Source organism: Chiloscyllium plagiosum, unplaced genomic scaffold, assembly GCF_004010195.1.
Source record: "Chiloscyllium plagiosum isolate BGI_BamShark_2017 unplaced genomic scaffold, ASM401019v2 scaf_6088, whole genome shotgun sequence".
Lineage (NCBI taxonomy): Eukaryota > Metazoa > Chordata > Chondrichthyes > Orectolobiformes > Hemiscylliidae > Chiloscyllium > Chiloscyllium plagiosum.
In genome coordinates, this window is record NW_025214588.1 from 29362 (window position 1) to 46886 (window position 17525).

The 17525-nt window shown below is 44.9% G+C and overlaps 1 long non-coding RNA gene across 1 annotated transcript in view; it reads left to right on the top strand.

Moving 5' to 3' along the window:
• The window catches only part of LOC122547949, a 15634-nt gene extending 12414 nt beyond the window's left edge, over nucleotides 1-3220 (top strand). The window contains exon 3 of the long non-coding RNA XR_006311128.1: nucleotides 1859-3220. This is a non-coding gene — a long non-coding RNA (uncharacterized LOC122547949). The remainder of the gene's footprint in view (nucleotides 1-1858) is intronic.
• The last annotated feature ends 14305 nt before the right edge of the window (nucleotides 3221-17525 follow it).

The following is a 17525-nucleotide window of genomic DNA, read 5'->3' on the forward strand; positions in this document are numbered from 1 at the left end:
ATTAAACTCCATCTGCCACTTCTAAGCCCATTGGGCCATCTGGTCCAGATCCTGTTGTAATCTGAGGTAATCCTCTTCGCTGTCCACTACACCTCCAATTTTGGTATCATCTGCAAACTTACTAACTGTCCCTCTTATACTCGCATCCAAATCATTTATGTAAATGACAAAAAGTAGAGGGCCCAGCACTGATCCTTGTGGCACTCCACTGGTTACAGGCCTCCAGTCTGAAAAACAGCCCTACACCACTGCCCTCTGTCTTCTACCTTTGAGCTGAAATAAAGGCCAGCATTCCATTAGCATTTTTGATTATTTCCTGCACTTATTCATGGCATTTTAAATATTTATGCATCTGAACCTCCAAGTGTCTTTCGACATCCATTCTGTTTAACTTCATGCCATAAGAGAGTATCCTTTTTCAGTTCAAAATGGATAACTTCACTCTTGCTTACATTGAATTCCATCTCCCTCAGATTTGCCCATTCAATTGGTCTAGCAACAGCCTCTTGTAATTTTATCCTATTATCTACAATGCTGTTTACCCACACCACAAGACCCTCCAATTGCTCTTAACTAGGTTCTTACTAGGTCCTCTCTCATTCTCGGTGACTAGATTCACATGTCTAAAGTTTCACCAGTCAAGCCATTTGACAAAAAGATGTTTGAATCTAAATAATAAACATTGGCCAGAATGAAGGATAATAGATAGAATCAAGGGCTAGATTTTCTGGAGAGTTGTGACGTTAAAATTAACAGCAGATGCCATCACCGTTTGCTGAAAGGTTTACCAAAGGTTCCTATGACCTTTGCACTGCTCTATAACAGTTAACCACTCGTTATCATAGCCCTTCCTCCAATAAGATCAAATTTACTGAATTAAAGCAAAATAGTCCACCACAGAATAATATTGATAGAATTGACACGCAGGAATCTGCAAGAAAACTTTGATAAGAAACAATTTAATACCCATGATTCCCAACCACAGTCTCATGATACAACATGAATTTTTTTTTTTAAATTGTTGCATGTTTTAGGAATTATTCTAGCTTTGTCCCTCTTTCCTGCTTTTGGTAATTTGCTAAGGAATTTACATATTGGTAATTACCGTAATAGAATTAGGCACCACAGTATTATCATAATCCTTCACAATTAATTAACGTTTTGGTCCATTTTTACAGTCAGCAATGTGACATTTTTCTTTAGATTATAACCAATGTTCTTTTGAAAACAAGCAATGAAACAGCATTTGAGATTACAAGAAGATTTAATATGATTTACATTTCACTCCCATGTTTTATTTCCTCCCCGTGATCGTTTCATCATGTAACACAATGTTGAAATTTGTTTAGAAATCAAAAACTGAAATGAAATCTAATGATTGCTGTCTATAGTGTGGTCCAGTTACAACAGGCAACAAATTGAACAGTGATAATGAGAGTGGGACAGTGGGTCATGGTAAGGTCCAGGGTCAACATTGGATAGTAGAGGAAGCTTGTACAATGACAACATTTAAAAGACATCTGGATGGGTATTTGAATAGGAAGGGTTTAGAGGGAAATGGGCCAAGTGCTAGCAAATGGCAATTGAGGATATCTGGTCAGCATGGATGAGTTGGACCAAAGGGTCTGTTTCTACGCTGTACATCGCTATGACTCTATAACATTGCATGGATTTTTCTGGAAAATAGTAAAAGTTGCATCTGATATTAATTGGAGTTGACTGATACTGTACAGACAAGCAAAATGCTTCCTTGCCAAAACTTATGCAGTTAAGTTCAAATGCCGAGGAGTGTAAAATATTAAACGTGTCCTCTCTCTCTCTCTCTCTCTCTCTATCTCGGTCTTTTTTCTCTCCACAGTCTCGCATGGGGATCCTTTACTTGTTGCATGGCAGCCTCTGTCACCACACTGAACTCATACACGAAAACAGTCATCGAGTTTCGACACAAACGGAAACTCTTCGAGCAAAGCCTCAGGGAAGAGCAGATGTTCATCGATCGGGAGGCTATCAACTATTTTAGGGAAAGATCAATTCAGTCCATATCGAGTTCGGTCGAAGTCTTTGCAGACCCTGCCACAAGCACAACTAAATCACTTGTGCCAGATCCATTGGACTTGAGTGAAATCCCGGAAGTGTTAGGAGAGGACCAATGTTAAAGCAGCTTTTATTGACTTCCAAGCAACCTCCATGCCTGGGAGGTGTTCACTGTAAACACTTTAATTCATGTGTACACTGAATAAGCAGCAAGATTAGACTGAACTATCCCTTTTGTCAGTGTACATCACCCGTGTCAATATTTAAACTATTTGATCATTGGGAAACCATGAGACAATGTCAGTGTGGATAATGCTTAGACCTGTTAATTTTTTTTTTAACATTTTTATTAGGGACATGTTATTCTAATGCAAAATTATTCACACTGTTAATGTAAATGCCAAAATCCATCGTTCCTGTAGGTTTAATGCACACCATCTTTTTTTTGACTGTTTATTCAGAAGTAACCATCCAGCCTTCTAAATTCTCTTTATTGATTTGCTGACCGATTTGGAAGCACAGAATTTGGTTTTATATTCAGAATGATCAATGATACCAATGTACCTTCTATTTTTTTGTGCAAAATAATTATTCTAGTTGTGAACCAACTTTTGTACTTGATTCATCTTTTAGTCAAATTCCTGAAGAATATTTTTCCCAGATTGCACTGCAACCCTGAGATTGCTGTTTTATATCATTCGCCTTCAGGCAGAATGGCCACACATGATTCCTGTGGAAAGTAACAAGAGTCCATAAATCTAGGAAGGCAAAAACCAAAAAACACCAAGCTCTCAAAAGAAATAGTCAGGAATCATGCTGGAGAAAAAGGCACCTACTGGTAAAATCCATCAATACCTTAATTATTTCAGCAAATAATTAATCTAACTAGCTTCATCAGTGAAAAGAGACCAACAGATGTCACTCTATTGCAAACAAAATGGCAGAAAAGTGGATTTGGTCAGTGTCACAAAATGGCTGACATGGATCAGTCATAGAATCACCCAATGTGGAAGCAGGCCAACCCTGTCCATTGAGTCCACACTAATCCTCCAAACAGCATCCCATGCAGACCTACCCCATCTTTGTAGCCCTCCAATCCCTATGTCAAATCCACACAACCTGCACACATTTGGACTGTGGGGGGGAGGGGGGCGGGGACACTGGAGCACCCAGATGAAACCCACACAGACACGGGGACAATGTGCAAACTCCGCACAGTCGCCTGAGGCTGGAATTGAACCTGGGTCCCTGATGCTATGAGGTAGCAGTGCTAACCACTGAGCCATCATGCCATCCTTTTACAGCTGGAATAATTCATTTTGACTTTGCTGTCATCTTCAAGGTTTATTATCATGCACAGGTTCATTTCCCATAAAGGTACTTTGAGGGCTGTGCACTGTGGATAGTTAATGACACAGCCAGTTAGACTACGTTTTAAAATCATAGCTTGATTTATTGGGACATGAAATGAAAACCTAATTTCCTTGGGCCCGAATCCACTGGATACAAATATTCATCATTCTTATTAAATAACAGCCCATCAGAAAAGACACACCAGAGTCTAGTATTGGGAAAGGTAAAGCCACAGCAGTAAGTAGCAGCCTCCCTGGGACTGGGGGAGATTACAAGAATTCAAGTTTGATTTTCGCCCACCATTTTGACCTCAAAAAGTACGACATCAAATCAGAGTGTGCACTCAACAAAAATGCTATTTTGTTTTATGTTTATTACAATCAGAAATTAAAATATATCAAATATTATAAGTTTCATCAATTAAAATATACATTTGCAACTCTGTTCTGAAGAAGAGTCACCGGACTTGAAATATTGACTCTGTTTTCTGTCCACTGATGCTCCCAGACCTGCTGAGTTTCTCCAGCAATTTCTGCATTTGTAACTCTATAGCTTTCACAAATGAATTTGAATGAGAGATAATATGGTGGAGCTATGATAAAATAGCTGAATCTGTTGAGGATCTGCTGACATCCACGATTAGTCCCCACACAAACTGCAGCGCACAGAATTCCCTGTGGGGAAGGTGAGTCTGGTATTTAAAAATGTAAACAGCTCATTAGTCGCTTCTTAGATGAGGAGTCTCAATGTAACATATGTGCATGTAAGAAAACAGGACACTCAATAAATTAGTATTTTCCAGTATATTTAGTGCGAGACTCTTCCAAAATTAGCTGCTGTAGCAGTGACATTCTCTCTCTCTGCAAAGGCACACACCATTGCAAACAGTCAGTGATATACAAAAGGCACTTAGCTATGCAAGCATTTAGAAAGGACCAAATAATGATCTTGAGTTGGAATTGGATAGAGAGATCATCCTTGCATCTTTAATTTGATAGAAGGATTCAAACAGGTGAGGGATACAAGAATAAACTACCAGCCACCAGAAACAGATGCACTGAGGAGCTCGGGACAAAACCCATGGCTTCCCATCACCTCAGAAGGAAAGTTATAATGAAAATGAAGAAGACTGCAGTCAGCAAATGATAAAAATCTGTTACCCCCCCCCCCCTCCTCAATCCGCATGGATCAGATATGTCCATTTTAATTCTCCCGAATCATTAAACTGTTCACAACCCACACAGTCTGCACACTTTCACTCTCAAATTCACTAATGCCCCATATCGAAACTCTTGCTCCCTAATAAAAGTACATGCAGTTGACTGTCTTTCTGAAGGGTCTGTTACTACTGATTCCTAAACCGTTTATGGCCTTCATGAGCTTCCAAAAACTGTCCACGAGAAAGAAGGCAAAGAGATACTAGCCATTGAGAGAGAAAATTCTGAGGTTGGATAGTTTTTATTTTGTCCAAGTGAGTGGTTGATCTTCAATGGCATGTAAACAATGCTTACATACTCGGAATTTACTGTCCGTCTATAATTGCCCTGAGAAGGTAATGTTAAGAGAATTTCAGCATTTTGACCCCAAGACATTGAAGGAATGGTGATATAATTCCAAATCAAGACGACATGTTGCTTGGAGGGGATCTTGCCAGTGGTGGTGTTCCTACGCATCTACTAGCCTTGTCCTTCTAGGTGATAGAGGTCACAGGTTTGGGGAGATGCTGTTGTCAGAGCCTTGGTGAGTTGCCGCACTGTATCCTGTATACATAATATGGCAGGGGTACCATCTTTGGGTGATGTAGGAGATGGAGATGTGATAAAACAAAAGAATGTATGGTGCCAAATTATTCAACTGAGATCTCAGAAACAAATTGTATTACAAATAAAGTTGTAACAAATCATTATTCTCACAGCAACAGAAACTTTCTGTTCTTTTCAGAGTCACTGAACTAAATAAACAATCAGAGTCACTTCAAGAGCTGACTCCTTGCAATTGATCAGAAGTTCATAAAAAGTTCATAAACACATAACAATGTGTTCTCTCATCCAAAAATAGAGATTCTTGGATAATTTCATGACCTCAATGGAAGTCTGCTTTTCTCAATTTAATAGACCAATCAGACATAAGAACGTAAGAACTTGGAGTAGGAACAGGCAATTCAGACTCTCGAACCTGTTCCTCCATTGAATACGATCGTGGTTGATCTCATCTTGGTCTCAACGCCACTTTCCCGTTCGCACTCCAAAAGCCTTTAACCCATTACCAACTAAAGATCTGTCTGTCTCCTCTTTAAATTTAGTCAGTGTGCCACCACACTCTGGGATAGTAAATTGCACAGACTCACGATCCTTTGAGAGAAGCAATTCCTCCTCATCTCTGTTTTAAATTTGCCACCCCCTATCCTAGAGCTCTCTTGTTCTGGGTTGTCCCACATGAGAAAACATCCTCCCTACATCTACTTTGTCAATCCCCTTTTGTACCTTTTACACCTCAACTGGATCGCCTCTCATTCTTCTACACTCTCGTGGGTATAGCTATGAATTACTCAATGTCTCCTCGTAAAACAAGCCTTTCATCTCATAGAATCAGACACAAGGCGAGTTTCCAAGCTCCACACAGTCACCTGAGGCTGGAATCAAACCCGGGTTCCTGGTGCTGTGAGGCAACTGTGCTAACCACTGAGCCACTGCGTCATCCCCTCTGGGATTAGTCTGGTGAACTCTAGATGAATTTCTCTGAATGCTTCCAATGCAATTAAAGCCCTACTTAAGTAAGTGGGCCAAAACTTTATGCAATACTCTAGGTTCAGTCTCGCCAATGTCTTGTCCAATTGCAAAAATACATCTCTACTGTTATACTCCAGTCCTTTATAGCAATAAAGGTCAGAACCCCATTTGCCCTCATTACAGGCAGTAGTTTAATTCATAGCAAAATTTTAAAGCTAACACCATTTATTTTGAAAATGCTGTGTCCATTGGATGACACAGAAATATTCACACATACTTTTGAAAAGTAAATGACTTTGTGATTTTCATTTCATTCTTCAATTGCCTTTCCTATCACTGTAAATAAAACAAGAAAAGGGTTAATTTTCACAGCGAAAGTAGAAAACCAACATTCTGACACAATCAACAGGGTCTGAGTGATATGGGCCATGGTGGGATTTGTTGCAGAATTTGATGAGAAATCAAGTGAGGTCTATCTCAATATTGGTAGCATCTTGCAACAGCTTTAATGCTTTTGTCGAGTGGCCTAACCTGCAATCTTCTTCCCGACCTCTCCGCCCCCACCCCAGTCTGACCTATCACCCTCACCTTGACCTCTTTCCACCTATCACGTTTCCGACGCCCCTCCCCCAGGTCCCTCCTCCCTACCTTTTATCTTAGCCTGCTGGACAAACATTCCTCATTCCTGAAGAAGGGCTTATGCCCGAAACGTCGATTCTCCTGTTCCCTGGATGCTGCCTGACCTGCTGCGCTTTTCCAGCAACACATTTCCAGCTCTGATCTCCAGCATCTGCAGACCTCACTTTCTCCTCAAAGAGGCCAATTTCTTGCCAGGTAGCAGCTCGTTGTCCAGGAAAGACATTCGTAGCTTGTTAAATGCCTTGTAAGTGTCCCAACTAGATTAGATTAGATTAGATTCCCTATAGTGTGGAAACAGGCCCTTCGGCCCAACAAATCCACACTGACCCTCCGAAGAGCAACCCACCCAGACCCATTCCCTTACACTTACCCCTTCACTTAACACTACGGGCAATTTAGCATGGCCAATTCACCTGACCTGCACATCTTTGGACTGTGGGAGGAAACCGGAGCACCCGGAGGAAACCCACGCAGACACGGGGAGAATGTGCAAACTCCACACAAACTAATTAACATTCAGTTTCCCATTTTACCAAATAGCCTAAATATTGAGAAACCATGGAAACCAAAATGGCTGCCCTGTTGACTACAGCTCATCAATGACCAGCTTGCTTTTGCCCAGCAACTGACAGTGGCCCAGGGCACGATTCATAGGCATCAGTCTCACACACACCCACATTGACATCTGACACTTACCAATGCATCACAACCAAGATGGCACCTCTCTGGTCCACTTACCGCCCAATTAGAAAGCTGGCCTGTATTGTAAGTTGCACCAGCAACTAACATTGAAAGGCTTTGTGCTCACAGAAAGCTCACAGATTGTAGTTTTGGGCTGCTCACTTTCCTTCTTACTCGCTCGCTTGCACGCGTTAGGGGAATGCCAGGCATGCTCACTGTCAGGGGATCTGTCTGACTACAGTCTGAGCAGCGGTCAGTCCTGTAGGGCCAGTCACAGCGGTCAGGGAATTCACGTATCATCGGCCAGGGAGCTGCAACTGGGGTCTGCTCAGCCATCCTGAAGACAGTCAGTGGGCTGCAGCAAATACACGCCTGAGGGTCTACCTGTTGACTGTTAAAAAGCAGCACAGGGGCACTTTAAGGGCAGGAGTGATATCACTGCCTAAAGAGGGTGGAGGAATTTAAAGTCTGAGCTGTTTGGTTAGGTGGGCATATTTAGAAAGGTGGGCATAAGGCTGTTGATGGGGGAATCTCAAGATTTGTAGAGCTACATGTGGAACAGTATCAGAGGGCTTAGTAGGCTACTGGGGGGGGGGGGGGGGGAGTGAGTAGCTGGTATTGACCGTTACCATGGCCTCTTCAAGGGGAGTGGAGAGGTGCAGGATATCGTTAAGCTGGTTGGAGTTAATGAGGAGCTGCATTCACCAGGGTACCCACTCTGATTTCCATGATTTCTCACATTAAGGTATAATATGGGGTCTCAGGAGGACAGTTGGCGGCAAAGTTCAATACGTTTGGTCTCCTCATGGAGGTGTTAGGCAGAAGTCAACAGTCAGGGTATTGCAAGGTCAAAGGTGACATGGAAGCTCCAAGGGAAGAGGGGGCACCTTGGTGACCAGGCATGGCCCAGTGCTGATGGTGTCTACCATAAGCTGCGTTCCCTGCTATCATCATCTGACCTTCTCTAGATCTGAAATATAAATGGGACAATGGGTGGTGCCAGTTTAATGGACAAACGCCCAGGATCCACGTCGGCTGACTGTTAGGACATCGAAGGGGCAAATACATGAAGCATAGGTGTGCAATCTCCAGCCTCATTTCATTGGCAATCTCTTCCTCACACACACGCAATGCACGTGGAATGGATGTGCTGATGCAATAAATGTCGGCCAAAGGCATTGGTGCTAATAGAACTAACACTGGCAACTTAATGATCAGGAAGTTAGCCTATAAACTTAAAAGGAGGTGAAGCACCCCATCATTTGTGGAATTTCCATGGGTGGTTTGGGGAACATGGTAAGTCTTGACCATGGACTCTAATGAATGCAGCAGAGCGTAGAATGGCTGATGTGGATCTAGGATGGAGTGCACCAGGCACTTATCAGTTTATTGCTCAGCCGGTGAGGCAGTGAAGTGATCGGATAGGAAGTGGGGGAATGGGAGCTGCCGTCTGAGGAGGAGGATGAGGACATTCAGGGAGAAAACCGTCCCTGTGGATGACAAAGCTCAGTTAAATCGGGCACTATAATCCGACAGGGCCTCCCCACTGGCACCCGATTCCAGGAGGCGGGAGCTGGGTACAACAGATTGTCAAGGTCAAGGTGCTAGCATTCTGTTGGCTTTGTGGGTGTAAACTGCAACTCGTATTTATTTCCTTTGTGTTCCCTTTCGCTGGTTATCAATAAGAGCTCAGCTTTGGAAGATGTTCCCCCACTGGACAATAACAAGGTGCGGGTGACCACTGGGCACTGGGGAAAGAATAGTGGGGACTCAGAGATGGGACAAAGCTAAGGACAGGTAAACCGCATGGCCTGATGGGTCAATGGTGAGGAAATGGGGATGCATGTGTGAAGGAGTGACAGCCATGTGGCTATGTGCTGTGGGTACTTTGGCTTTGTGGTTGCTATGCCACTCTCACTTCATTGGCAGCAAAACCGGATTGCCAACTCTGATCTGAGTGCCTGGCAGACTCTCAAAGATGGTCCAAACATGAGGGATTCCTTTATTTCGGTGGAGATCTGGTGAGTGGTGAGTTATATTGGTGGCACCGCATGATAAGATGGGGCTGGAATTGAACATAAGGGGCAGGGTAGGTATTTAGTGAGACACAGATATGGTGAAAAATCTCTCCCAAAAAACCGACACAACCTGCACTTAGCTAAAGCACAAGGTTCAGCCAAAGTTTCCACCGTTTATGAATTTTCAAACATCCATACCAAGCTTTGTTAACTCAAAATGTACATCCAGAATTCTCCCCAACTCTACATTCATGATTTTAAACTCAAACTTTGAAACATCTTTCAACCCTAATAAAGTACATGCATGCATACAAAGGACTGACAATCAAGCCACAGAGAAGGACATGAAGGATTGGGAACTTGGGGAAGCTAGTGGTTCTATCATGGGGACAGTCCCTATCACAGTAGAGGAGATGTTGGATGTGTTAGAATGTGTGAAAGTGGATACAGCTCCTGGTCCTGACCAGATATATCCAAGCACACTGCAAGAGGCCAGAGAAGATATTTTGGTGGCCCTGGCTGATATTTTTGCATCATAATTATCGTGGAAGACTGGAGAGTAGTGAATAGATCATAGAACATGGAACAGTACAGCACAGTACAGGTCCTTCAGCCCTTGATGTTGTCCCAACCTTTTATCCTACTCTAACATCAAACTAACCTACATACCCTACATTTTACTATCTTCCATTCGCCTATCCAGGAGTCTCTTAAATGTCCCTAATGTATCTTACTCTGCTACCACTGCTGGCAATGCATTCCATGCACCCACCGCACTCTGTGTAAAGAACCAACCTCTGACATCTCCCCTATATCTTCCTTCTATCACCTTAAAATTATATCCACTCATGACAGCCATTTCTGCCCCAAGGAAAAGTCTCTGGCTATCTACTCTATCTATGCCTCTGATCATTATCTAGAACTTTATCAAGTTACCTCTCATCTTTTTTCACTCCATTGAGAAAAGCCCTAGCTCCCTCAACCTTTCTTCATAAGACATCCCCTCCAGTTCAGGCAGCATCCTGGTAAATCTTCTCTGCACCCTCTCTAAAGCTTCCACATCATTCCTCTAATGAGGTGACCAGAACTGAACACAATATTCCAAGTGTGGTCTAACCAGGGCTCTATAGACCTGCAGTGTAACCTTAAACTCAATCCCCCTGTTCATGCAAGACAACACACCATACGCCTTCTTAACAACCCTTTCAACTTGAGTGGCAACTTTGAGGGATTTCTGTACATGGACCCCAAGTTCTCTCTGCTCCTCCACACTGCCAAGAATCCTGCCTTTAACCTTGTATTCTGCATGCAACTTCAACCTTCCAAAATGAATCACTTCACATTTATCCAGGTTGAATTCCAACTGCCACTTATCAGCCCAGTTCTGCATCCTGTCAATGTCCCATTGTAACCTGCAACAGCCCTCCACACTATCCACAACTCCACCAACCTTCGTGTCATCAGCAAACTTACTAACCCACCCTTCCACTTCCTCATCCAAGTCATTTATAAAATCACAAAGAATAGAGGTCCCAGAATAGATCCTTGCAGAACACCACTGGTCACCGAGCTCCAGGCTGAATAACTTTCATCTACTACCACCCTCTGTCTTCTGTGGGTCAGCCAATTCTGTATCCAGACTGCCAAATTTCCTTGTATCCTGTGCCTCCTTGCTTCTAATGAGCCTACCATGAGGAAACTTATCAAATGCCTTGCTAAAATCCATATACACCACATCCGCTGCTCTACCTTCATCAATGTATTTTGTCACATACTCAAAGAATTCAGTAGGTCATGTCCCTCACAAAGCCATGCTGACTCTCTCTAATCAAGCTATGTTTTTCCAAATAATCATAAATCCTGTCTCTCAGAATCCTCTCCAATAATTTGCCCACCACCAACATAAGACTGACAGGTTCATAATTCCCAGGATTATCCCTATTCCCTTTCTTGAACAAGAGAATAACATTTTCCATCCTCTAATCATCTGGCACTACTCCAGTGGACAGTGAGGGCGCAAAGATCATCACAGCAATCTCTTCCCTCACTTCCCGTAGTAATCAACAGTACACCCCGTCTGGCCCAGGGGACTTATCCATCCTCATGTTTTTCAAAATTTCCAGCACATCCTCCTTCTTAACATCAACCTGTTCGTGTGTGTCAGTCTGTTTCATGCTGTCCTCACAAATGACAAGGTCCCTCTCACTAGTGAATACTGAAACAAAGTATTCATTAAGGACCTCCCTAACTTTCTCCATCTCCAGGCACAATTTCCCTCCACTATCCCTGATCAGCCCTACCCTCAATCTGGTCATCCTCTTGTTCCTCACATAAGTGTATAATGCTTTGGGGTTTTCCTTAATCCTACTCGCTAAATCTTTTTCATGCCCCCTTCTAGCTCTCCTACGTCCATTCTTCAGTTCCTTCCTGGCTACCATGTATCCCTCTAGAGGCCTGCCTGATCCTTGCCTCCTCAGCCTGAAGTTAGTTTCCTTTTTCCTCTTGACTAGATGTTCCACGTCCCTTGTCATCCAATGTTTCTTCACTGTACCATCCCTTCCTTGCCTCAGTGGCACAAATCTGTCCAGCACTGCCAACAAGTGCTCCCTAAACAACCTCTGCATTTCTGTTATGCATTTCCCTGAGAATATCTGCTCCTATCTTATGCTTCACAGTTCCTGCCTTATAACATTGTGATTTCCCCTTACCCCAATAAAATATTTTCCCATATCGTCTGTTTTTATCGCTGTCCATGACTATAAAAAAAGGTCGGGGGTTGTGATCACTATCGCTGAAATGCTCTCTCACCGAGATGTCTGACACCTGGCCTGGTTGGCTGCCAAGCACCAAATCCAATATGGCCTCCCTCTAGTCGACCTATCTACATATTGAGTCAGACATCCTTCCTGGACACACCCGACAAAAACTGCTCCATCCAAACTATTTGCACTAAGGAGGTTCCAATCGATGTTAGGGAAGTTGAAGGTACCCATGACAACAACCCAGTTACTTCTACACCTTTCCTAAATCTGCCTCCCAATCTACTCCTCTGTGTCTCTGTTGCTATTGGCAGGTCGATAGAAAACTCCCAATAAAGTGACTGCTCCTTTCCTGTTTCTGACTTCCACCCACACTGACTCTGTAGACAAACCCTCCTCCACCACCTCCCTTTCTGCAGCTGTGATATTATCGCTGATTAGCAAGGCCACTCCCTCACCTCTTTTACCTCTCTCCCTATTCCTTTTGAAACATCTAAAACCAGGAACATCTAACAACCATCCTTGTCCTTGCGATATCCAAGTCTCTGTGGTGGCCACAACATCATAGTTCCATGCTCTCAGTTCATCACCCTTACTCCTGACACTTGTTGCAATAAAACAGACACACTTCAACCCATCCCGCTTTGGCCTATCAACAGTTTCTCCTTCCTCACAGCCTCTCTGCCTGCTGTATCTGCCTGCTCACCAGCCACCCTATTCTCTGATCCATAGCTCTGGTTCCCATCCAGCTGCCAGACTAGATTAAATGTTGTAGGAGAAAGTGAGGGATCAGAGCTGAAAATGTGTTGCTGGAAAAGCGCAGCAGGTCAGGCAGCATCAAAGGAGCAGGATGTTGTGCTATTATTCAAGAGCCACTGGAAAGAAAAACCTGGGAACTACAGACCAGTAAGTTTGGCATCGGTGGTGGGTACGTTAGGTGAGAAGATTCTGAGAGATAAGATACACATGCGTCTGGAAAGACAGGGTTTGATGAGGAATAGTCAGCATGGCTTTGTGCATCAGAGATCATGCCTCACAAATTTGTTCCAGTTCTTTGATGAAGTGACCAGGGAAGGCAGGGCAGGGCAGTAGATGTGGTCTATCTGGATTTCAGTAAGGCCTTTGATAAGGTTCCACATGGTAGGCTGCTCTTGGAAGTTAGATTGCATGGACTCCAGGGAGGGCTGGAAAATTGGATACAAAATTGGCTTGATGGTAAGAAGCAGAGGGTAATAGTGGAAGGATGCTTGTCGGACTGGAGGTCCTGTAACTAGTGGAGTGCCTCAGGGTCGGTGTTGGGCACATTGCTGTTTGTTCTCTGTATCAATGATTTGGATGAGAATATACAAAGCTTGATTAGTAAGTTTGCTGATGACACTAAAGTAGGCGGTATCGTGGCCAGTGAGGAAGATTATCAGAAATTGCAGCAGGACCTTGGTCAGCTGGGGAAGTGGGCCGAGAAATGGCAAATGGAGTTTAAGTGTGAGGTCTTACATTTTGGAAAGTCAAATCAAGGTAGGAGTTTCATGGTGAATGATAAGGCCTTAAGGAATGTATTTGAACAGTGGGACCTTGGAGTTCAGGTGCACGTTTCTCTGAAAGTAGAGTAACAGGTAGACAGGGCAGTGAAGAAGGCTTTTGACACACTGGCCTTCATCAGTCAAGGCATTGAGTATAGAAGTTGGGAAGATATGTTCCAGTTACTCAGGACGTTGGTGAGGCTGAACTTGGAGTATTGTGTTCCGTTTTGGTCACCTTGTTATAGGAAGGATGTTATTAAACTGGAAAGAGTGCAGAAGAAATTTACAAGGATATTGTCTGGACTCAATGGTCTGAGTTATAGGATGAGGTTGGACAAGCCAGGATTTTTTTCTTTTGTAAGAGACTGAGGGAGGACCTTATACAGGAGTATAAGACCATGAGAGGCCTGGATAGGGTGAATACACTCAGTCTTTTTCCCAGGGTTGGGGAATCAAGGACTAGAGGGCATGGGTTTAAGGTTAGAGGGGAAAGAATAAAAGGGAATCTGACAGGCAACTTCTTTTCACAGAGGGTGGTATGGATATGGAATGAGCTGTCAGTGGAAGTGGCTGAGGCGGTCGCATTAACAACATTTAAAAGGCATTTAGACAAACACATGGATTGGAAAGGTTTAGAAGGAAATGGGCCAAGTGCAGGGAAATGGAGTTAGTGAGGATGGAAAGTTTGGTTGGCATGGAGCAGTTTGGGCTGAAGGGCCTGTCTCTGTGCTGTAGGACTCTATGACGCTATGACTAAGCCATTCATCCCAATAACTACAATGGGTAAAGTATATTATTGCTGCATTCACACAAACACAGTCTTCTACTGACACAGCAGGAAGATTTCACACTGCTCACATAGACCTGAATCCTGCAGTTGCCTTTCCCAAAGCACTATATATGTAGCTACATCTAAATGACTGCAATATTTCAAATAAAATGAAGCTCTCCTCTACCTGCACAAGAACACCTCACCTCTACCTGCACAAGAAGACCTCACCTCTACCAACACAAGGACACCTCACCTCTTCCTGCACAAAGATACCTCACCTCTATCTGCAAAAGGACACTTCACCTCTTCCTGCTCAAGTACACCTCACCTCTCCGTGCACAAGTACACCTCACCTCTTCCAGAACAAGAACACCTCACCTCTACCTGCTCAAGGACACCTCACCTCTACCGGCACAAGGACACAGCACATCTTCCTGCTCATGGACACCTCACCCCTTCTTGCACAAGGATACCTCACCTCTATCTGCAAAAGGGCACCTCACCTCTACCTGCTCAAGGACACTGCACCTCTTCCTGCACAAGGATACCTCACCACCTCCTGCACAAGGACACCTCACCTCTACCTGCAAAAGTACACCTCACCTCTTCCTGCAGAAGGACACCTCACCTGTACCTACACAATGACACCTCATCTCTACCTGCACAAGAACACCTCACATCTTCCAGCAAAAGGACACCTCACCTCTTCCTGCTCAAGTATACCTCACCTCTACCTGCGCAAGTACACCTCACCTCCACTTGCAATAGTACACCTCACCTCCACCTGCTGAAGGACACTGCACCTCTACCTGCACAAGGACACCTCAGATCTACTGCTCAAGTACACCTCAATTCAAACTGCACATGTACATCTCACCTCCACCTGCTCAAGGACACCTCACCTCTTCCTGTACAAGGACACCTCACCTCTTCCTGCTCATGGGCACCTCACCTCTACCTGCTCAAGTACACTGCACGTCTACTGCTCAAGTACACCTCACCTCACCTCTTCCTGCACAAGAACACCTCACTTCTACCAGCTCAAGGGAAGCTCACTTCTTCTTGCACAAGGACACCTCACCTCCACTTGCAAAAGGACACCTCATCTCTTCCTGCACAAGTACACCTCAATTCTTCCTGCTCAAAGATACCTCACCTCTTCCTGCTCAAAGACACCTCACCTCCACCTGCACAAGAACACCACATCTCTACCCGCATAAGGGCACCTCACCTCTACCTGCTCAAAGACTCCTCACCTCTTCCTGCACAAGGACGTCTCACCTCTACCTGCTCAAGTACACCTCACCTCCACCAGCACCCTCACCTCCAACTGCTCAAGGACACTGCACCTCTACCTGCACAAGGACACCTCAACCCTACTGCTCAAGGACACCTCACCTCTACCTGCATATGGACACCTCACCTCTACCAGCTCAAGGGAAGCTCACTTCTTCCTGCACAAGTGCACCTCACCCCTTCCTGCTCAAAGACACCTCACCTCTACCTGCATCAGGGCACCTCACCTCTCCCTGCTCAAAGACTAATCATCTTTTCCGGCACAAGGATACCTCACCTCTACCTGCTCAAGTACACTCACCTCCACCTGCGCATGGACTCCTCACCTCTACCAGCTGAAGGGAAGCTCACTTCTCCCTGCACAAGGACACCTCATCTATACCTGCACAAAGACACCTCACTTCCACCTGCACAAGGACACCGCACCTCCAGGTGCACAATGACACCTCACCTCTAGCTGCTCAAGTAGACCTCACCTCTTCCTGCACAAGGACACCTTACCTCTACCAGCTCAAGGGAAGCTCACTTCTTCCTGCACAAGGACACCTCACCTCTACCTGCACAAGGACACATCACCTCTACCTGCTCAAGTACACCTCACCTCTTCCTGCTCAAAGACACCTCTCCTCTACCAGCTCAAGGGAAGCTCATTTCTTCCTGCACAAGGACACCTCACCTCTACCTGCACAACGACACCTCACTTCCACCTGCACAAGGACATCTCATCTCTTCCTGCACAAGTACACCTCACCCCTTCCTGCTCAAAGACACCTCACCTCTACCTGCACAAGGACACCTCACCTCTTCCTGCTCAAGGACACCTCACCCCTTCGTGCACAAGTACACCTCACCTCTACCTGCACATGGACACCTCACCTCTACCTGCACAAGGACACCTCACCTCTTCCTGCTCAAAGACACCTCACCTCCACTTGCACATGGACACCTCACCTCGACCAGCTCAAGGGAAGCTCACTTCTTCCTGCACAAGGGCATCTCACCTCCACGTGCACAATGACACCTCACCTCTACCTTCACAAGAACACCTCATCTCTACCTGCATAAGGGCACCTTACCTCTACCTGCTCAAAGACTCCTCACCTCATCCTGCACAAGGACACCTCATCTCTACCTGCTCAAGTACACCTCACCTCCACGTGCACAATGTCACCTCATCTCTTCCTGCACAAGGACACCTTACATCTTCCTGCACAAGGACATCTCACCTCTACCTGCACAAGTACACCTCACCCATTCCTGCACAAAGACAACTCACCTCCACCTGCACAAGGACACCTCACCTCCTCCTGCACAAGGACACCTCACATCTTCCTGCACAATGACACCTCATCACTACCTGCACAAGAACACATCACTTCTTCCTACTCAAGTATACCTCACCTCTTCCTGCACGAGTACACCTCATCTCTCCCTGCACAAGAACACCTCACCTCTCCCAGCTCAGGACACCTCACCTCTACCTGTACAAGGACACCTCACTTCTATTGCTCAAGTACACCTCACCTCTACCTGCACAAGGAAACCTCACTTCTTCCTGCACAAAGACACCTCACCTCTACCTGCTCACTTCTTCCGGCACAAGGACACCTCACCCCTACCTGCTCAAGGACACCTCATCTCTTCCTGCACAAGTACACCACACCCCTTCCTGCTCAAAGACCTGCACAAGTACACCACACCCCTTCCTGCTCAAAGACACCTCA